Source organism: Siniperca chuatsi, linkage group LG7, assembly GCF_020085105.1.
Source record: "Siniperca chuatsi isolate FFG_IHB_CAS linkage group LG7, ASM2008510v1, whole genome shotgun sequence".
Taxonomy (NCBI): domain Eukaryota; kingdom Metazoa; phylum Chordata; class Actinopteri; order Centrarchiformes; family Sinipercidae; genus Siniperca; species Siniperca chuatsi.
Window position 1 is genome coordinate 19,765,916 of NC_058048.1, and position 23,047 is coordinate 19,788,962.

At 40.4% G+C, this 23,047-nt stretch overlaps 1 protein-coding gene across 2 annotated transcripts in view; it reads right to left on the minus strand.

Moving 5' to 3' along the window:
- The window catches only part of schip1 (schwannomin interacting protein 1), a 204,612-nt gene that overhangs the window by 42,179 nt on the left and 139,386 nt on the right, over positions 1-23,047 (minus strand). The window lies entirely within an intron of this gene.

Genomic DNA, 23,047 nt, shown 5'->3' on the forward strand with positions numbered 1-23,047 from the left:
GCAAGTTGATCATCAAACAACTATCCCAAACCCAAATATCCCATACTGTTTAGAGACTTCCATATTAGATTAACGGAGCTGTAGGAATCCTGTGCATGAGGAGCTCACACTCTCTCCAACAATCTATACACCATTAAAGGCCCTCAGCACTACTGACATCGCACTGCACATACTGCCTTTCTAGCTGATACTTTCTAGAGTTTTCTAATGTTTGAATATTAGACCTCTCTAATGCAACCCAGTACAACAACACCACTGACTACAGCCTTGTAAAATGACCATTATTAACACAGCTCGACACTTTGCCAACAAAAACTGAACATTATAACCTTCACAAAGACATAATAAATACAGTAGAATAATACTGAATTGCAGTTAACTGAATTGCAATTGATTAGTCAGTTGGCAGAAAATTCATCAGTTAATATTTTGATAATTGATTGATCGTTTCAGCTATTTTTCAAGCAAAAATGCCAAAAAACTGCTGGCTCCAGCTTCTCAAATGTGAAGATTTACTGCTTTTCCTTGTCATAAATAATAGTAAATTAATTATCTTTGGGTTTTGTACAGGTGGTCAGACAAAAAAAGCAATTTAAAGACATCACCTTGCACTCTGAGAAATTGTGAGAATTTTGACATTTAATAGGCTAAACGATTAAACGATTAATTAAGAAAGTAGACAGCAGATTTATTGTTAATATATAGTGTGTATATATATATATATATATATATATATATATATATATATATATATATATATCAATCTTCTTTTGACATTCTGTAGTGTCATTTGTTTTTATTTCATTTTATTTTGTCTTATGTGGGGATTGCTCTTGCTGGATGAAAACACTGTAGTAGACATGAGTTAACAAACACAAACGCACGGACACACACACACACACACACACACACACACACACACACACACACACACATGGCAGCTGCAGTGTCAGAGCTGAAAAGGGGTTAATACCAACATGGCATGATATCTTCATGTTGCATTCTGTTTCCTCTTGCAACAGCTGGCAATTTACATATTCAGAAATGGAGATCAAGTTAAATGTCAGTGATAAAGCAATGTACTCCAAAGTATTTGTATAACAAGTGTTATGATTAGGAACTGCATCTGCGTCTCTTGAGTGGTAAGTCAAACATTGGAAATACAAAAGCGCTGCATTGTACTCCAGTGATGTTGTTGGGAATCTCTCAGTGAGTCACAACTTTCTCCGCTCTGCACGGCCGGCATGGACGCAGCCTAGATTTGTCGTTGTTTGAAGGATAGGAGCTGTCTTCAGACATGGTGCGTCGCTTGTATAATAGCAGTACAAATGAGTTCTGTCCATGTAATAACAGAGCAGTACTTCAAAGACCCGTGGCTGAGCCTCTCCTTACACTACAGTAGGGACAGCACTAGTGGGGATCTCCCCAAAGAGGAGACAGCAGGAGTCCAGACTATTGCTACTACGCCACTCCCCACCGCTGCTTTCAACTCTCTTATCAGCCTTTCCACTCCTCCCCTCTGCTTTTCCTTCCCAATTCGCCAAACATTAATTGGTCACAGTGAAGTAAAGTGAAGAGTTGTAGAGTTAACTGAATGCCTTCAAGGAGGATAAGCTACTTCTGGGGTTTTTATCTTGGAGAGAATGTGAGGACTATAAGTTCATATGCTCACCAGGCAATTAACTTCATCATTAACTTGTCAACAGGAGGCCGATATTGTTTAGGGCACTCTTGCATACATACAGGCGCGCGCACAGTTTGCTTTCTTTGAAGTTTCCGTTTCCCTTTAGCATCAAAGCTTCTAAAAACAGTTTTGACATGGCATCCTTCCCCTCAGTGAATTGTTTCACAAAACAATAAAAGCAGCAACAAGCTCAAAGTCAGCATAGACCAGATTAAGATGTCCATAGTATGTCACATCAAAGCTCTCTGATGCATGTCTTCATCACACCTGGAAGAAGAAGATGACTTTTACTGTACTTTTGACTGAGGAGGTGGTCACAGAGAGTTCACCGTACAACACTTCAGGCACCTCGGAGCAACCACTCCTCTGTTTTAATCCCCCCCCCCCCTTCATAAGAAGTTGAGGTGTGGTGTCTATCAAACTGCCATTCAACGGGATTCACCAGTCACTGAGGGGCAGAAACATGTGGAAAAACAGCCAGGTCTAGATCTACAGTATCTGGGAAAGCTTTGCTCTATCTGCCTGCCTAACAGTCCATCCGTAGCAGCTATCTGGCAGGAATCACTGAAGGCCCATTTCTGACAGAGAGATAAGGCTGGAGAAAAGAATGCCCCTCAGATGATACGGAAAAGTCAGGGAACATCTTCCTCTGCTTATATCTGTCTCACAGGCGTTTAAAAAACAGGGAGCTCCTGACAGTCGGTGAGAAATTGAAACTGTCTCTGCCTTGTCAGGAACTCACCAACTCTAAGGGAGAGATGGCGAAAGTCACCTTTGAGGATTCTCCCTCTCACTTTTCAGGGACTAAAGTGGAAGAGCTCACCTTGGAATAAGACTCGGGCCGAACCAGACGATAGAAAATGAAGCGTCAGAAACATGACTGTGGTACAAGGCCACACCTGCAGATGGGAAATGTCCTGCTTGGTTATGAGAGACATGGGGGCCACGAGAGGCCGGAGAATAGACTCAACATCTAGGTATCTCACCATGTCATGTCTTTTTCAGATAAAGAACACCCAATCCTGGTTGCCATGAAAGAAATCTTTATATATCATCGTACTATCCTACCTTTTTAGTATCTTTTGGTATCCCTTTAAATACTTGTACCAATTAAATGACTCCCTTGTTTCTACACACACTCCTTACTATCTATTACCTAGTGCCAATTGATGCCTACATGTAAGGGTAAATGGAAAATTGTAAACATTTACCAGCCTATTACTGTCTGAGAAACTCTAGGTGTTTCTTCGTCTCTCTTCTTCAATCTTGTCTGTAGAGCATTTCTATAACAGACTAAAAAACCTGGCTCATTTTTCCTGATAATATTGTAGTCTTACATAGATAAATCTCTTGAGTATCACAGGGCTGCACTTTTTGAAGAAGTAATTTGGCCTCATTGTCGTCTACTGCTTATGTTAACTAGGAAATACACATTTTAGTTACCTTGCTGAGAAGTGTGCACATAGGAATTGGTATATCGGTATATGTAATGTTATATTGTGAAATCAATATATATTGTGATATAATGAAAATAATGTGGAAACTGTTTATAGAAGAAATAACCAGACAGGAATGTCTGTTTTGGCTAATTCAGCAAATTAACATTTGTGTTTTGTTGACATTGACTTTACTTCCACATTGTTTGTAAAAAAACACTGTATGTAACACTGTGTGAAACAAGGTTAAATACAAGTTGGAGTATCTGAGACTCATAACAGAAGTAATGTGTCATTTATTATAGTGAAACATATCATCAGTTCAAAAAATTTTCATCAGCAATGCTCATAAAATTAGTAAAGTATCAAGGTGATAAAAGTATGTTTTTGAGCTGTTAAAGAGGGCCAGGACAGGTCTCCAGCACCCCAAACAGGACATAAGGGTTAAATACCTGACGAATAAAAGGAACTTCAACACACTGATGCAGAAAATCATATAAAAATTCAATTTTGCCATAAAGCAGTCCTGCAACATTTCCCACAATGACCTAATACACCCAGAGATATTATAATAAAATGAGATAAATCACAGTATAAAAGGCATGGCAAAATCTCTGGCATCTGACAAATTTCTATTGTCATGTTCTATCCAACCCTATGTGGACATACCCCCCCCCCACACACACACACATTTGTTGCAACATGTACACAAAGTGCTACACAAAGCAGTCTCAAGTGCCTTGAGATGGCAGCAGTAGGATGCAGACTGTGGGATGATGAATAGAGATGTCAGATGGCCACAACAGAGATCGGATCCTTAACTGACCGACTGACCTGTCGTTGTAAATAGAAAGGGTGGCCAAACCATTAAGACCAGCCATCAATCTTCTTCCTAAGCACAATGATGATTTACTCCATTCAAATCACTGGGTGAGTGAAGAGGAGCAGAACAATGAGGAGTGTGTGCGTGTGTGTGTATTTCTGGGTGTTCTTCATTTTCAAGGCAACTATATGCATTTGTGTGTGCAAACACCTGCAAGTGTGTGTACATTTGGGTCTGATATGTGTTCACGTGCTATGATGCATAACCATGCACCTTTGTATCATGTTTTTGTAATTGTATTTACACAATCAAGTCGAACCCCAGTGCTTGTATTGAATTGCACCACTAATACCTGGCTGTAATATATTGATCTTCCTTTCCATACTGTATATCCATCCAACAATTTCACTTGCTAACGAAGTGTGAAATGAATTGCGGGAGCAACATCTTGTCCAATGTAAATACAAGCACTCACAGCTATTAGATTCATTTGAATGTGAAGCACGTTGGGTTCCAGTCTGCAGTATAGTGTGTGAATTGTACAGCATGTCGCCCAACGAGGACAGACTCGGATTTACCACATTTATTTAATCCAGCTTGGTTTACAGAGGCTATATGGATTGTTCAGTGGTAGCATTTCACACAGCTAAGCATTCATCAAGAGGCCTTAAATCCAAACTAGCAATTATAGAAAAGACCAGAATATGTACATATGGGCACACAATCATAAAGAAAGTGAGCGAAACAAAATAAATGTGATGAAGGGAGAGGCAATAGCATTATTGAAGGGGAGGAGGAAGAGTATTACAGTGATGAAGATGAAAATGTTGCTAATGATAATGTTGACAATCACTACAGAAATCAAAGTGATTTTGGCCATGCTTGTACTTATGAAAATGATAGTTTCTAAGACTACAGTTAAGAGTAAGGGGATGATCATGATGACCAGCATGATTAATCAAAACCAATACAGTCTGAACACATCAGAATTCATTTGGAGGACAAAATAAAAAAAGCACAAGCATTTTTTTTGTAACAGGAGCTGAGAAATCTATAAGAAAAAACTGTTAAATCCAATCAAAGATTTTTACGCTGTAGGGAAGCTAAATTCAGACCCAACCTCCTTGGGGAGACTGGAACCAGCAGAGTTGGAAAAAGTCAGCCAAGTCGTTAATGAAGTTATGACCAGAGTCACTGCTGTGGAAGGAGATCTTAATCACCTGCAAGAGTGGAGGGCCGAGACCTAGTCCAGACCCATTTAGTCCACGGCACACTAATGCTAATTAGAGGGAAAGAAAGGAAGGTTTGTAATCTGTTCAATTAGCCCAGCCTGGAGAGGCGTCCTGCGGGGCTGAGGAGAGACTCAGACCTGGGACTGTGTGCCGTTACTGCTGTGCATGAGCCACACTAGTTGTGGCTGTAGTTGCAGATTTTGCACGGCTGTTTGCCTCAGTCTGCTGTAAAGGAGGTTGTTATATTACAGCCAGAATTGTATGTAGAGTTATTAGACATAACAGTTACTGAAGAGCATTTTCATGAATCACAGAGGGGAGACTAGAAGGTTTATATGATGGTCATGGTGAGATTTGTAACGCTTTTCTATAAATTTTCAAACTTACCACATCTCTCACAAACTGGATGAATTTTAGGTAAGACTTTTCTCCTCCTCTCACTCCTCTTTACGTTTCCTTACACCCTATTACCCTCCCCTCTTGCTCTTTCTGCAACGTGGCAGAAAATCTCCAGTGTGGTTAAAGAGTCAGATATAGAGATGAAGACTCTGAGAGTGTGTCAGGTCCCAATCCCCAGTTTCTCTCTCTGCTGCCTGCCAGGCACCCCTCCATGGCTGTTTCTGTGCCCTGTCAGCAGTACAGCCAGGCAGAGATATGCATCCACCCTGCCCTATGCTCCAGCTCCGCGCCGTGCAGTGCGCAGATGTCCACACAATTTACTGCCCACACCAAATTGGATCACTTCTCTGGTGTTTTGTGCAGGCCTCGCACCTGCTGTTTTTCACCTTCTCTCATAAACGACTAAATATCGAGAGATTGGGGGGAAAGAGAGAAGGGAAGCAGCGGTAGTTGATTTAAGGAGCAAATTAAACCAGGAAGGGTGGAATGAGATAGAAAAAGAAAGGGAAAGGGTTGATGGTTGATTTGAAAAAGAGGAGACTGTTCTGTACTTTTGCAGTAAATCCTTTTCCTTTGTGCACACATCTGTGACCTCTTAAGTTGTTACTGGAAAATAGGGCATATAGAAATCATAGAGCAGCCTGCAGCAGCCCAGCATCAACAAAGCCACTGATGATCTACAGCTTGCACAGTTGACCTCAGAGGCAGCCATGTAGCCTGCCAGGTCACCAGTGTTGTCGAGGTTAAGCACAATCTGACATCTGATCAGCTGTGATGTGACTGAGTGACAACTCCATTTTATACCTGAGTTGGTTGTGTAATAGATCATTACAGTAATAGAAGAAAAAGAAATGTGTGTGTGTCTGTGTTTTCTGGTAATACTAACGCTGAGGGACCCTGGCAGGTGGTGGCACACTGTCTAGATCAATTATTGATCCCTCCTGGATTGCCAGGTGCGAAGTACTACTGCATCACACTTGTGACGTGGAATCATAACTCATCATCGCAGAAATGTCAAGAGAGAAGGACCAAGAAGCAACAGAATAACTGTTCCTTCACTCCAGCAGCAATATTGTTGTCGTGTCTCATGACGCTGGAGAGCAGCTGTCTCTTGTGGCCAGAGTACATGAGAACCCCATCACCAGACAGATCATTGATATTGGATAATTTTTTAAAAAAACTTTCTGCAAGGGTAACTACAATATGGTCAAGGTTAGGTGACTGAAACAATAGGTCAAAATTCTGGAAAGATTGTAGTTACATTTGTACAGATGGGATGCAAATTATGGTCTCTGGCATGAAAGTCCAAAAGCCCAACCACCACCTTGACCTCCACACCGTTAGTTTCTGCCTCATTTCATAAAGGGCACACTACTTCCTGTACTGGCACAGACTGCTGGCATTGGAATTAAATTTTGCCTTGCAGATTTCCAGGGATACTGCTATGATAAATGCTGTCACTTGTGGACATCGCTGTCCATAATGTATATATAGTACAAACCATAGCCAGTAGATACAGTATTTACATACACCCATAAAGAAACACAGATGTAAATATTTACATATTTACACACAATTATAATGTATACCAATATACATGTACACATTTCAAAGTTCCTTACGGTGATTAAAGTAGGTAATTTAATCATTTGTTTTAATCCAAAATTGCACAAATTAAAGACACAATGAAAGGCTGTTATACTCTTTCAAAGACTTCCTCAGCATTTCAGATAAAAATCTTTTTTTGAGTGTTAATCTTCTGTGTACAATCTATTCAACTAAGAGTTCTCCTTATCTGATATGTATTTGGTTTGACTCAGTTATAACTGGTATAATCATGAGTGGTCTGCTCTGAGCAACTTTTACATCAGGTTATTGGGCTGTACAGCGTACAACCTGCAATCTTTGCCCTCTCACTGTTTATCACAGTAATTAAAGGGAATCACCATGTGTTTTCCACTGACTCCGACAGTTGAATGTTCATTCAACAGCCGGTAGAAGCTCCTCCATATGGATTTCACATGTAAACCAATTAACAAACATGTTCTTCAAGTCCTGTCTTGTGGGAGTAAATTGTCATTTGGATGATGTAACTCCTGAAATTGTTCTTCAATAATATTCCTGACTGGACTTCATTATCATCTTCTAAGCTGTGTATACTTTATACTGTAATGATACATGTCTTTGATAGAGGTTAGGTTTAATTTTTCTCTTAGCTATTCAATTGATAGGAATTGTATTTTTTCCCCCTCTAATATCATAATATTTTTGTTTGGTGACTACCAGTACTGTTTCTATCCTTTCAGCTAATACCCTATCGAATTGTTTTCATAGCTCCTAAAAGCATGCAAATCAAAATAATTACCCCTAGCCTAATACTGTGCACAAACTCATTTACTGTCCCACTTGCTCTTTCCCTCCAAAACGCAGCATTTATTATATATTTATTTCCCCTCTAACTACTGGTTTTGCTGCTGTCCAGGATAACAGGGCCACATTTTCCTATGATAATTTAATCTGAAAATCCTCCACCTTTAACAAGTTATTTAGTCTCTGAAAGTGCAGCCCAAGGTTCAGCTTCTCACTTTATATGTTCTGACAACATCATCAGGTGCATTCGTGCACCCTTGATACTGTACACTGTTCCTATAATATATTCTTGACTTCAAAGATTTGAAAAGTCCAATTTTATTTGCCACCCTTATTACTTTGGCTGTGTCTATTTCTCAGTATCTCTAACTGGATAAATTATGATCTTTGCAACAATGGTTATCACCAGGCTTTCAGATTTCAGCATTTTAACAACCTTTTTCCTACAGGGGGGTGATAGACATTCAAAAAGAAGCCATTGCGCAATCAATGGTCCCTGTCACAATAGCATATCTACCATACAGCATTTATCATTTTCCTTCTTCTCTAGACATTCAGTAAATGTTTTGTTTCTTTCAGATTTACAGAAGATAAATTATTTGGTTGCCGGGCTCACTGAGTCTTTGGCTATATTGTCCATGGGCATTTGGATGGTCTTGTCTTGAATTTAGTACCACAAATATTCCTGTAAGTGATGAAAACCTAATTGACTTCATATCAGTATAATTTTATTGCAGTATATTCACACTCCCCATTTTGGTACAGATAGAAGACACATTCAGAGATTAGCTAAATGATGAAGTAATTGAGAAGACAGTGGAGGAAATGAGATCAGATTATAGCAGTTTAAATCATAATAGCCTTCTTTTTCAAGTGGATTATATAATACAACAGTGATGATTAGAGCTAATCCATGACCACAGAGCATGGATAATGGAAGAATCAGTGAATAGATTGCCAGAGTTTGTATGAAACGATGGTTTGGTTTGTAGAGACCAGGGTAAATAGCAGACCGATCAGCACTGGCTTGGCCATCGAAGCTCTGTTATGTTAACTAACGGGCAGGTGGATTGGCAAGACAGATAATCAGAGAGATGCTTTGAATCAAATTCAGCAGATTTGAAATATTTGTGATTAAAATGATGCTGAGCCAGAGCGGTGTGCAGCTTTTGTTGTTTTAAAATAAGACAAATTCATCCAATGGCACCTGTAGAAAACCTTACTCTAGAGGATTGAACATTTTCTGTACTGAAAAGCCATAATGTAGCCTCACCACGTGTGAGGGACAAAGACATGCCTACCTGGAAAGGCTAAAGCCCAAAGCCTAAGAGGCTTGACTGAGAAACAAAGAACAGACAATAGCAAGGTGCCAAGCTGACAGAACCGTTAATTCACAACTGAATGTGAAGTTGAGGTGAGATCTCGTTTGAACCCAATGCAAGATATCAGTTGAATCTAAACAACAGACTCCTATTAGATGAGACGCATGAGACAGTGCATGAAATCTTGGCGTACAGCTATGACGACACCAACTCTATAAAGCCTGGTGCTCCAAAGTGCCAGTTGCCATTTACACAGTAACCCGTTTACTAAAGGAAACGCATCATGTCTCTCTCCACGGTAATTGCTGTTACCACAAGAAGATGCTTTTCATGTGAACTTTAATTTCCGTCTTAACTCGTTATAATAAACATTTTTAGGTGGACCTTTGAGACTGTTTTTCACATTCTGGTATTGGTCCCTGATCCCAGGGTGGTGCCCCATAATTATTAATATATATTAATCATTTTGATAATATTAATAATTGTATTAATATTCATAAACATCTTTGATATTTCTGCTAATAACCAAACCTGCCCTACCTGAATCTCAACGCCTGTCAGAGGCAGTGCCCAAAGCCCCTGGAACTGAAGAGGGAGAATGTCACCTTGGCCATTTTGGCACAGAATACACCTGGAGGGGGCCTTATCGCCTCCATCATGATGAGCACCCTCCTCTAAAACTACTCATGTGCTCCCTTTCATTTGTCACATTCCTCCTTCATCAGAGTTTCTCAATGAAGCACTTGTGTGTCTTTTTTCATCTTCACTGGCCTTATTCTTTTCTCTTTCTACTCTTTTGTATTCTGCATTCACCATCTCTCTTCATCCCTCTCCTCCAGGCTCTATGTACCATCTCTGATGCTGCATAAAGCATCAGAGATGCTGCTGAAGAGATGCTGAGAGGGTAAATAGGCATGAGGGCATCAAGCCCACAGCTCCCTGGCAGAGATGGGGGGGAGGAATCATCAGCAGAATATTGAGAAAACCACCCTGACAAAAGGAATCAGACAGCAAATGGACCTTGCAATAGAGTGTGTTGAATCATTCAAAAGCTAAACAACAGGGTAGCACATCAATACAGATGCTGATAGGTGAATAGTGTGCATGCGCGTGTGTTTGTTCGTGTGCATGACTTTGCAACTTTGTGCGTCGTTTAACACAATGCTAGTAAGTCATGTAAAAGAGTTTCCCATTTGGAGCACTTAAATGGATTCTGATTGTTCTAATTTACAATAAAGGAAGGTCACTGGGAGTTTAGGAGAGGAAGTGCTGTACAATGTCACTTGGATAAAAGCTTTAAACTGTATGTTAATTTACATTTGAAAGCATTGCTTGTTCATTATTAAATAAACTGAATTATGGTTCGGATCTGTGTTATGTAGGAGGGTGAGATGAGGTAGGAGGTAAAGACAGCACAAGGCTGTGTTAGTTTTACGTAAACATGCTGCAATTTTAATGGGCACTAACGTCCTTAGCAGGCCCCCTACGAGGAATGGTGGGGATGGAGGATGTGGGAGGCTTTCAGACCACTTTGCTCCTTTCAATCTGTCAATTTTGCCCTGCTTTCCCAGTCCTCCCTCTCTCCTCATCTTCCCATCTTCTTTCACCTAAGGTCTACTTATGCATGTTATCACTAAGCTGGCAGCAGTGGGAGGCTACAGAGGAATTCTTATGCCCAAAATGCTCCCTCGGTACCATCCAACCCTCTACCACTCCATCTCCATTTTTACTGCCATCGCTCCACAGCTGTCCTCCTCTCTCACTACTGTAACCATTATACCATTATCCCGTCCCTGCATCCAATGTGTGTGTGTGTGCCATAACTAATATTTTCCTCTCCTCTCCTCTCCTCTCCTCTCTCCTCTCCTCTCCTCTCCTCTCCTCTCCTCTGTCCTACATAGTGACAGGGTGGCTCTGTTCTGTGAGCTGGAAAAACTCTCTGATAAGCAGAGCAGACTTCAAAAAGGTATGACAGGTTTGCATTTCTCCCACCACCAACCTACTCCCTCCCCTCCAGCTGAACCAAAACGCTGCGACTAAACCCACAATCCCGCACCCTTACCTGCTGCTGGCGCTCCATTATACGCCCCTGCAGTTACTGTGCCACTCTGGGCCATATCCCAGATATGTGTGCCAGTCACCCAGTGATTCTGCAGTGATGACGATGACAACCCAGCACTGCCATTCAATAGCTATGCCCCTCAGACAAGTACCCACAACTTGGCATGAGTGGACATGCCACCAGAAGAAATACGATTGAGTGAGCATAAACAAATGAGCTGCTGTGCATGCACAAACACACAGAGAGGCTGACACAGTACATGTTCGTGCATGAGGAGGGGGGACACCCCTTGCTTGCAGTTTTGGTAGCCTGTGCTGATAGGTTGTATCCATGTACTTATTATGTTCGTTCATATACATTCAACACAAGTGCAAAAGGTTTTGGGAGAATGGAATATAAATCCAAGTGTGTGATAATCAATAATTATCCTCTCAGCAAGCCACATTACTTGTTCCAAACTTGTTTTAAATCAGCTGTGATAATCACACTAAGTGTGCTTCCATCCACCAGTTTTTATGCTTTCATAACTTGAGTGAAACAACACAAATTTGAAAAAAGTCAAAATATTGCAATAAAGTTTTAAGAGTATATGAAGCACTAGAGAGATGAAAAATTGTGGCAGACGAAAACATCAGATCTGTGTAGACCGATAAAGAACTGTAACGTTCCTCAAATGAACACATGAAACAAACATAAATGCCATATTTCCATCATGTTTTCCATGTTGTTATAATTAATTTCAGGTTTTTTAATTCTGTCATCTTGTTGCGCTCTCTGCAATGTTTTAATGGCACTTGAGTGAACAATTAGCACCACCTGTAGCACAAGTGTTTATCTAGATGAACCACCTAATATTTGTATAACAGTAGTGGATGGAAACATGCATTACTTTGCATTTTCATTGGCCATTTTTCTTGAAATCCATTTAATGGCACAAACAAAACCCATTTTCATGCACAATGAGTGCACGGGCAGAGTGTGTGCAGGTGAGCAGGTAGTCAGGTAGGGCTTGGGCATTTTACAGGCATGCGACAGCCACAGGTACCAGATTTTTTTAATTTTTCCCCCAGGGCATTTGATTTATTGATTGTTGTCAGGATGTTAAGAGAATTTCAACAAATATGACCAAAAAATGCTTCTGAAATATATTATCTACCCTAGCTTTAATCTGTAGTAAAATAAAATGAGAGAAATAAAAGTTTAAATAAATAACATGAAGCACAGAAGTGTGGTTATTTTACAGCAGCCTAGTGTTGCTTCTGCATGAGTTAGTCAAGGTAACCACAATGGATCACTGTGTGTAATGGCACTTCACTTTGACATGGCACTTTTTAAATAAAAAGCTGCAGAGAGAAAGCACATATAGTGCCTGTCTTGCGCCCTCAGATGACCATATGGGGGTTTAAAAGCAGTTGTAAATGACACATACTGTACTCGTAAAAATCACCTATTAATCTTTAGCTCAGTTCAGCTCAATTCAGACCATCTTACTTACATTTTTTTTAGTTCCCCACATTACAAAAACACACATTCTTCCACTTACCCTTAGTGGTTTTTATCCCTCCAGATAGTTTTGGTTATATTTGCGCAGCTTTTCAGATATCCACTTCTGAAATTTCTGCTGTTACCCAATACAATGACAATGATAGGGATTTGATTAGTAGTGCTAAAAGCATAAAAAATTACATTTGAAAAACACAACAGCAATGTGTCTTTCCGGAGACAATGTCTCTGTTGCTGAATAATCCACAGATATTTATATATGGCTTTTCAGACCACTTGATGCAACACAACACAATACCTTCATGTTTGTCAAACTATGATGCTTTTTCTTTCAGTCTCTACCTGCCCCTACCAGACATCACAGTCTAAATGGTCTGTAATCACCACTCTTAGAGAAAAAGGGAGCAACAAGGAAAAAGAGGAGAGTAGAGTAAATGGAGGGCAAAATATGCAGCACTCTTCTCCAAAAGTATGAATTGTTTGTCCCTCTCTTTCCTCTTGTTCTTTTTGTTCTCTATTTGCAGCTCATATGGGACACTAAAAAATGAACAACACGGGGGAGGAATGTGGTATACTTGTGTATGTGTCTCTCTGCACGTATTTGGAGATGACTTAAGAACACATCAGAGTTAACTAAAAAAGACAGTAAGAAAATAACAGAACATATTGGCTTGTTGATGAAATAAAGTTACAAATTGTGTCACAGATATTGCTTTATGCTCTTGTTCTTTCTAGTATTTTGTAAGCTCATATACACATGCACACACATGCACTCCTGCATAAACACACACACGAAAAAGCAAGAGAAAGCCATAACAGAAGTTGCAAATCTTGTGATACATAATCTTGAGATGACAGTGTAGCAAGAGTGGAAAATATAGATGGTTCAGTAAACATATAAAGATGGATGTAGCAATAATTTAAAAGCAAGATGCAGCTGTACTTGTAGAAAATAGAAAGAGGTTAAGAGAGTAAAAAAAAACATTAGAAAAGAAATATGCTTGCAGTGGATGTTTCAGAAGTGTACAGCAGAGGTGAGGAAGAAGGAGATAGAGTAGAGGAATGAGTTTTGAACAACCTCCAGCATCCCGGCGCAGTGTGAACAAGGTGAGGTCATCTCTGGGGGAGCTGGGCTTGAATTCTAATCACAACAATAAGGTCAACAGAGTAATCCCTGTCCGCTGAAATGTCACTGTTCCCCTGCTCTGACACGACTCCCCATGCACAGCATCACAACAACCAGCTATCGATCACACACTAATTAGGAATGCTGTATAGGATACAAGGGACACACAAATGTGGACATAACATCACGCATGTACACAAGATAATTAAATATATCGCTTTTGCACACATGTGCACACATACTTATGTGACTTAATTGTTAGGCTTACATACACTCTCCTTGGATGGGAAGTCAGGTGAGTAATCTCAACCTGAATTGAGCACAGGCTGAGAGGAAAAGGAAATGGGACTGCAAGATAAAGATGAACCACCTAACATGACACACACACACACAAACAAAAAGATGAAAGACAGTAAGGCGGAACATCACAACATTTTATGTGGATCAGTGGTGCTCCTGGGAAAGATTAGTGTGTAACTAACTGATTTACAGCGGTGAGAAGTCCGGATTATGGATTTTCATCAGACTGTGATTAGACTAAGAACACGGCCAGAGGGTGAACTGCTGACCTCAGCTTGACATGCTGAATGTAAACTGTAGCAACCACAAATGAAATGTTTATGTATGTTTGTTTTTGTGTGTATGTAGTGTTTCCAGTGAAAGCAGAGGAAGTGCCCTCGTATGCACTTACACACATGCATTTACAGTATGTAAAGTATGGGTGGACCATATGAATAAAATCTTCTATCACAGTAGAAATGCGAAGTGGGTGGATCCCATGATTCCCAAAGTATTTTCCCCCACTTTGAATTCCCATTTAAAAATGTTCTTTTACGTTCCCCAGTTTTAATTATTTCAACTTCATTTTAGGATTTGTTGGGTCTCTGTAATTAATATTATAAAGAGTACGGTCTAGACCTGCTCTATAGGAAAAGTGCGATGAGATAACTTCTGTTATGAATTGGCGCTATATAAATAAAATTGAATTGAAATGAATTTTTTTTTACTTAAAAAAAAAACCTATGAGCTTCAGCCACTTTTGCTATGGCGAAGACGCCATACAGAGGTGGGATTCAGAACTGTAGTGAATTCAAAACATTTCATCTTTGCAGGTTCTGAATTTTAAGCTCTGTGATTGGATGTTTCTTACCGAAATGCACCTTGGGATTCAGAGTTAACTTCTCACCTTATGTTTTTATGCACATGCTTGTACATTCAAAGAACCAGATATTTTCTAACACAGTTCATCTTTTGTGCTGATTCAATCAGGGAAGTTTCATGTCAATCAAAGCAGTATAAGAACTCCAACTGTGAGTTACCTAACATTGTCTATGGAAAAAATTAATGGAACATTTATTTCTAAAATCAGGGGTGCCCTAAAAAGCTCCTCCTATTTTGCAACTGTACATGTAATTTTATATCATGATATCGATGTACAGTATATTGTGATACAGTACATTTTCTGGAAATTCAATTGAGAAACCATTTATAGATAAATAACAACATGGGAATGTCAGTTTTTGTCTAATACAGTGAATTTAATACTTGAAAAATCAAGGCACATCATATTGATGCATAAATCAAAATTCCTGTAAGTCCATTTTGCCACATCCTTCTGAATAATTTGCATCATTGTCTGCAATGGTCTAATACAGCCTGAAATATTAAAGATATAACTGCCTATGAAGAGGAAAAGCAACATCTCTGGTAGCGTTCAGTATGTTGTCATGCTGCCCACACACACACACACACACACACACACACACACACACACACACACACACACACACACACACACACACACACACACACACAGTCACTCAAACCAGCATTAAAGCGGACCAGAGAGATGTAGTACACTCTGCCATCTTGGTTCAACCCATCTAAACTAACATCTAGATGGGAGCGACAGCATTGTCTTAGCAACAAAGACTGAGACTGCAATACCATGGCTAGTGTGTGTGTGTGTGTGTGTGTGTGTGTGTGTGTGTGCATGCTTGTGTGTACTGCAATGTGTGGGGAAAAACATGTGAAACAGCCCTTGTCAGAAAGACAAGAACTGAAGGAAGAAACGACAGCAAGTTGCAGCTCAAAACTGAAAAGGAAATGCCTGGAGAGAAGAAACACATTCAAAAGAGACAGGCAACAAAGCAGCACAAAAAGAATAATAGTTTTTGAAATGAAAGTATAAAAGGAAAGGAAGTAGGAAGGATGGAAGAACGTTATACTGTACACACAGACATTTATGAAAATGAGAAAAAGCCACAGTGTTTTTAAAGCTAGGGCCATAATAACTCTTAATTTGTCTGTATTCACGTCAGCATTGTGGTATTCCATATGAAGCCATGATTGACGAGCCTCGCTCTGGCGACATTATTAAACTGATCCAACTCATTAACATTTTAACTACCTGGGTGGTTTGGTCAGAAGGGCAAAGGAAAGTAGAGAAATGCTAATGTAATGCAAAGATATTATACAGTCATAAGTTTTATTCACTTGGGCGACACATTTTCATCGTACAGAATGTGTTAAAGTGTAATCTCAAATTCACACTGGATTCAGACATAATGCGCCAGATTTTGATGGTGGCATCAATGTATATACAGTACATTATTCCCAATGCAGCTTCATCTTTCACCTCTATTCTTCTGTCTCACCTTCTTTCAGTCAATTACCATGAGCACAGTTTTATAATATGCAGGCTACCAGTCTGCTGACTGAGGCACGCATCATCTATGCATCCACAGAGGATCACAAACAACAGCTTATTGCTCATAAAATGCAGCCAGGCTTTAAGCCCCACATACACACACATACAGACACACACCACTATGCAGGACCTGTTTTTCATTCAATTATCAGCATGTCTGTGCAATCTAAAACAGCTTAGAGATAGACATAGCGCTGTAAAAATGGGCTGTGAAATCTGGCCTCCATAACCGTGAGAAACAAAAGTGGTGGCAATCCTTATAACAACGAGCACAATTATACCACCTCTGTCTGCCTCTGCTGCTCTCAGACAAATAGATAGGTAGATTAGTTTTGCACTTGACTGGTTTTGTCTTGCAGCTCCAGTCTGTCCCCATGTCACATGCTGACGATAAGGCCACCACTTCCCCAGGTCTGGTCACAGCTAGACAGACTCATTTGGTCTGTTGCAGGATCTCTTGCCATCCTGCCTCCTACTTACAGCAAACTGGAGATACAGGAATGCATAGATGGATCTATTAGGGACACATAGTTGGGACTAACAAAGGCACTATGAAGATGTAAGGGATGAATAGAAGGTTATTCATAAGGATCAATGCAGTGATGGATGAAAAGAAGGATGTACAGATGGATGGGTGATGAGAAGAAACATGTAGAAACAGGCAGATTCATGGGAGGGGTAGGCGATAGAAATAAAATATTCTATGAAATAATATATGCAATCTTGTACCACAACAAAGATAACACTGAGGGATATAAATCAAATATTGTGACATTGTCTAACAAACACCTATCTAACAAATATCTTGACATCAATATGTAACAATATAATACTGTGATCACTATTGGTGCTTTAGGAAAGACTTTCAAAATAATTTGTGAATGTGAATATATGATGACCAAACAAGTAGGATGATTCACTATTGTTTTTATTGAGCTTTACATTAAAATAAGCTCAGAAAAAATTCTATCACTAAACTATAACACAGCCTCAAGGCATCGATATGTGTCTAACAATTTTTGCAACTCTCTGAAAATGCCAATCCGGCATCCTCGCTTACTTCACGCAGCGTTTGGCCAGCTGTGTGGAGGTGAGAAAGTTGGGTATGAGCTTCTCTCTCAAGCTCTCTTACTGCATTCTTCACACAACAGAACCCTTTTCATGGCAGACATGTTGACATGTCAAAGCAGAAAAAGCACAGGTTTAAATAATAACATTAAAGATGGCTCCACCCCATCATTAATGTTATTAATTCCACCTGTGCTTTTTCTGCTTTGACATGTCAACATGTCTGCCATGAAAAGGGTCTGCTCTATCTGTTTTCATAGTTACAAACCAGCGCTGAACACTATAAATGCCTCAGAGGAAAGATAGTCCAAAGACGTGCGTCGTTATCCCCATTTGAACGATTATCACATGTCACCCAGCAGACTTTTAACCACGTTGAGTGTGGCCATTTGGAAACGCTATAAACATTTTTACATTTTACCGTGAAGAGACAATGTTTAAAATATACAGACAGGTGATTCATTGAAGAAAGAAGCTTAATAAATAAGTGGAGAAACATAACAAATGCAGATTACAGAACATGAGGGATCACTGAAGTTCTCTCCACCACCACCACCATCAAAACAACAAATGAGGGAATACCTTTTTGGAAGAATCATTCCCTCCAGTCGAGTTCAGAGACTTGTAGAATCTATGCCAAGGAGCATTGAAGCTGTTCTGGAGGCTCATTGTGGCCCAACACTAAGATACTTTATACTTTTTTGTCACATTATGATAACCAATCCAGCTATACTGAATCTTATATTACAGTATCAATATTATTCTCATTTGTTGCCCAGCTCTAGGAAGGAGGGACAATGATGATGAATGAATACAGAAATGAATGTGAGGAAAGATGCATTGATGTATGGAAAGATAAATATAGGAATGCACTGAATTAGGGAAGAATAAAAGGGTTGATAGCTACAGTGAGGAAGTGGATGAGAATAGATGAGCACAATAGAGGCCGGGGAAAAGAATCACAATGAACCACATGGCCTAAAAACTATGCATATATGTCAAGGCTCTCTCTCTCTCTCTCTCTCTCTCTCTCTCTCTCTCTCTCTCTCTCTGTATGTCTGCCTCTGTCCCAGTGTAGACAGGTGTAGCTGCAGCCCAATAAACAGAGTGGCTAGTATTTCAGTGTCTTGTCTCCATGCTAAGAATAGTCAGCCATGCTTCTGAAGCGACTCACTGAGAAAGCCTTTCAGCTCACACATACCGGATGCCCTCAGCTTACACACAGCAGGATCTCACTGCTATACCGATGTGTAAACAGCATTTCTGTTTATATGCATGCTCTTTACACGCAGATACATGCACACCACATGCCCCCATCTTGAACTCTATTTAGACCACAGCCAAAGCCAGATCTCTTCCCATCTCCCATTTCACTCCCCAGGCCTATATACAGTATATGTCTCCTCTTGCTACTGCAGCACCCTCAGCCCCCAGGGGGACAACAGGCTGTTGGGTTGTCAGGCTGCAGAGCCCTCAGAGATGGGAGGGATGACAACGTATGTCCCCTCTGGGATCGGCCAGGGACAGAAGGAGAGATAGGAAAGCAGAATGTATGGACAGAGAGGAAGAGAAAGAGACAAGAGAGTGCAGAAGTGAGAGGAGTTATAGTCTGTGATGTGATTTAACCCCACAAGGTAATACAGTATCTGAGTGAAGACAGAAAAGGAAAGTCCTAAACCATCTTCTTGGCCCCCAGTTCCCTTTTCCTCAAAGTGATACATTGTCTGCCTGTCCCGGCTGATATGGAGCACATACAAGCGATATTGTTCACTTTAATGCTATCCCTACTCCAATTCCCTGATGAGAAAAGGGACAATGAAACTTTATAGTGTGAAGAGAAAAGAGTTTCTGTCTGCTGTGCTGTCATAGGCCATATTCTATAGGCCTAAAGGCTCAGTTAAATACACAGAGACAGGCGGCACAGGGAAGCACAGTGGGACTCTTTGGAGAAAAAGCTAAATTCAGAATATAAAAATGAAACAAAGACATCAGCTAAATCAAATCACAGAATTATTCATGATTTTCCTAGTAAAATACAATCATTTTGCATTCTGTAAATCTCAAAATATAGGTTACAACAGCAAAATAGCAACAATTAAAGTAGAGTTAAAGGTCACAAATGCCAAATCGTACTTGACATTACTTGTACTAAGTAAATCCAAATTAGAGAATGACAGCAATCATTTCTTTGAAGTGTGACAATATTATGTGAGAGATTATTGTGCATTATCAAATAATGCTAACACATAAACTCTCATTCACAAATTCTACCGATTGAAGAGGTAGTAAGTGGAACAGGGACAACTTTCCGCAAGCATGTGACCATATACAGTGTGTGTCAGTTTATTTGTGTTGTGTATGTGTGTGTGAGAGTGAGTGTCATTTGCCTCCAGCCTCAATGCTGGCCGGCCTCTCTCTGGGGCCCATCTGTGTAACCATAGTGATTGAGCAGTCCCCATCTCTGTGTGTTAATCTAGTCTTCCCTGTGGACTGCGATGTGTGTGTCCATGTGTGTGTGTCTCGGTGTTTCTGTAGTCTTCCCATAGGCAACAGCACACAGGTAGGTGATGCATTCATTATAAGAGCTCTGTAATTTCCTTTAAACTGCAGCTGGCTAACACCCACTCTCTGGAGGATACCATAGAAAAGGTGGTGTGCATGTTGGCCTGTGCTTGTGTTGGTGTATGTGTGTGTATTTACTGGTAGATCTGCGTCACTTGTCAGGGGTGTAAGAGAGAGCAGGATGACATGCACAGGGCAGCTGCTAGTTAAACTGAGCCTGAGCAATGTGACATGTAAACAGATGCACACATACATACACACACATATTTAAGTTTAGCCCAGGTTTATTTAGGAACATGTGAGGTTTATAATGGAGGAGTGGTTCTCAGTCAGTCATTTTCTATATGTATAAGTGTGTGTGTCCATGTGTATATACAAGGCAAGGCTGTGAAATAATTATAACTATTTGCCACTTCTTGTTCAGCGCTTCCGCAAAATCATAGGAGGCAAATAGTTCAGATTCAGATGGGGAATATGTGACTGTATATATGTGTGTGTGCTCTAAATCTCTGCCCTCTCTGCCAACAAGGCTCCATTATCAATGTCTAGTGTTATTCCAGACTGACTCTCCTCTGCAGCATAACTATCTGATCACAGGCAGAATTTATGAGGATTCAACACAAAGTATTTCCTTGGTGTCACAGTACGAGCTGGAGGAGGCAACTTTGTGAAAGGTGATGTTGTCAATCCGTGGCAGTACATTAGAGGACAAAATGAAGGGTGGAAAAGAGAGGGGAGAAGGACAACAGAGTGTGTGTCATGTTTAATGAGCAGGTCCATCCCCACTTCTAACTCCTTCCTGAAGGCTGTCTTTAACTCTGAATATGGCAGCGTTATTCTTGCTAACCCACCTCCTGTCTACTACTTAACTATGACTCAGAAAGGGTTCTCCACCTGCAGAACATCTTTAGAGTTCTCAACTATAGAGAAATCTGTGCAAAGACAACAAGGCAGACAATATGTATTGACTCTCCATGTCCCTACTCATCCTTGCTTTTTTCTTTGACCTCACTGACCAACCTCCTCTTTCCTTCTCCTTTACACCATTCGCAGCTCCCCTCAAACACTTTGTCTACTTTACTTTTTTGCTTTCATACTCCTTTCCCTAAAGTACCCCTTCCCTCCCTCCTCCCCAGAGGTCTGTAACTGGGAAATAATGGACAGATCTGCCAGTCTCGGTGTACTACACCATCAGATTGGTATGCCAGTGATACCAAGGCTGTCAGACCAAACACTTTCTGCCCAGCGCTTCCTCATTTACATCCAATTACACATGCAAGTGAGTGCATGTACGTGCTGAATTGTGTGTGCATGTATGTGCACAGACTGACATACAGCCCGATGTACAAGCAGGAACATGATGTCTCTCTCATTTACACAAACACACACAGATAAAGTATAAAAAGTCCCTGCATGTGTTAATGTGTCTGGATACGTTTCTTTGACAGGTTGCAGAACTAGCAGCTATGTCTCTGACAAATCATAACTCTGCATGCCAGTTCCTTCAATCAAAAACTAATAAGAGATTCAGAGACTGAGATGGCAAGGGAGAGGAGAAGAGACAGGAGAGAGAAAACAAGTGAATAAAAAAGGGAGCCAATGAAAAAGATATAAAACAGGAAGAAATCAGAGAGAATATATAGCATTTATCATCCATATTGTGACAGTTGACACACAGTTCTGCAAAAAAGTCTGTTCAACTGGACACAAGTGGCCCAGCAGGGTGCAAATAAGTTGGCTGGAGGAACTGCTTGACAAATCAGTCATCCTTGGACAACAGTGATGAAACCTTAGTGGTTTAAGGACCTGAGAGGTAGCCAGCAAACTGCCTGACGTATCAATCATTTGAGTCCTATGGGACACAAGCTATACAGGGAGACACAGGTGGCTGAGAGGCATGGACTGGCAGGTTCAGTACACACGGAAATGTCGCCAAAAACTGCCTGACCCATCAGTCGGACAGGGACTGTAAAGCTGAACACTTAAACTTGAACTGAAGCCGAAACATTTACATACAAACTGACAGAAAGAGACTCCCAGGACACAGAAAATGGAGACCGCTTGGCAAAATGTCTGACAGACATCCATCTAGATTTTAAGAAATACACTCAAACACACATATAACAGCAAACAAATGCAAGATGGTCTATATAAGCACATATAAAATGCAACAGGCAGGCGGCCATATGCTTCTGGGCTCTTCTTAGACAGTGCACCCAGGGGAAATTAAACAATATCAGTAATGTCTCTTCCTCTGCCCAATCATACTCCCATGACTCGATGTAAGAATTTTAATATGGTTGTGCATTTATGAGTGTGAAAAAAAGAGAGAGGGAAGAAAAAGAGGAGAACAGACAGAAAGAAACTATCTGAGGATGCATGTATACTCTGTGAATATATATGAATATGTATTGTACTAGCAGATGGGTTGGTTGGGGTGTCAGGAGGTGAACACCATGATTTGACGATGAGATGCATATATTTAAATTAATATGAATTTGCATACCATTGACACATCCAGACCAATGTATTAGTGTGTCTGTCCCAAGCAGAGCATCTGTTTGAGGAGCTGAAGAGATAAAAAGAATCGCAATTGCTTGAAGTGTTCTTCCCTCAGTTTCTCTTTCGTTTCTTCCATGGGTCACAAACTTGAACTATCAAACAGTTTGGGAATTGTGGGATTTTGCACCGCTGTAGCAGTTGTCTTGCTTGAAGGGTTTTGGAGAGGTACTCACCAAGACATAAAACAG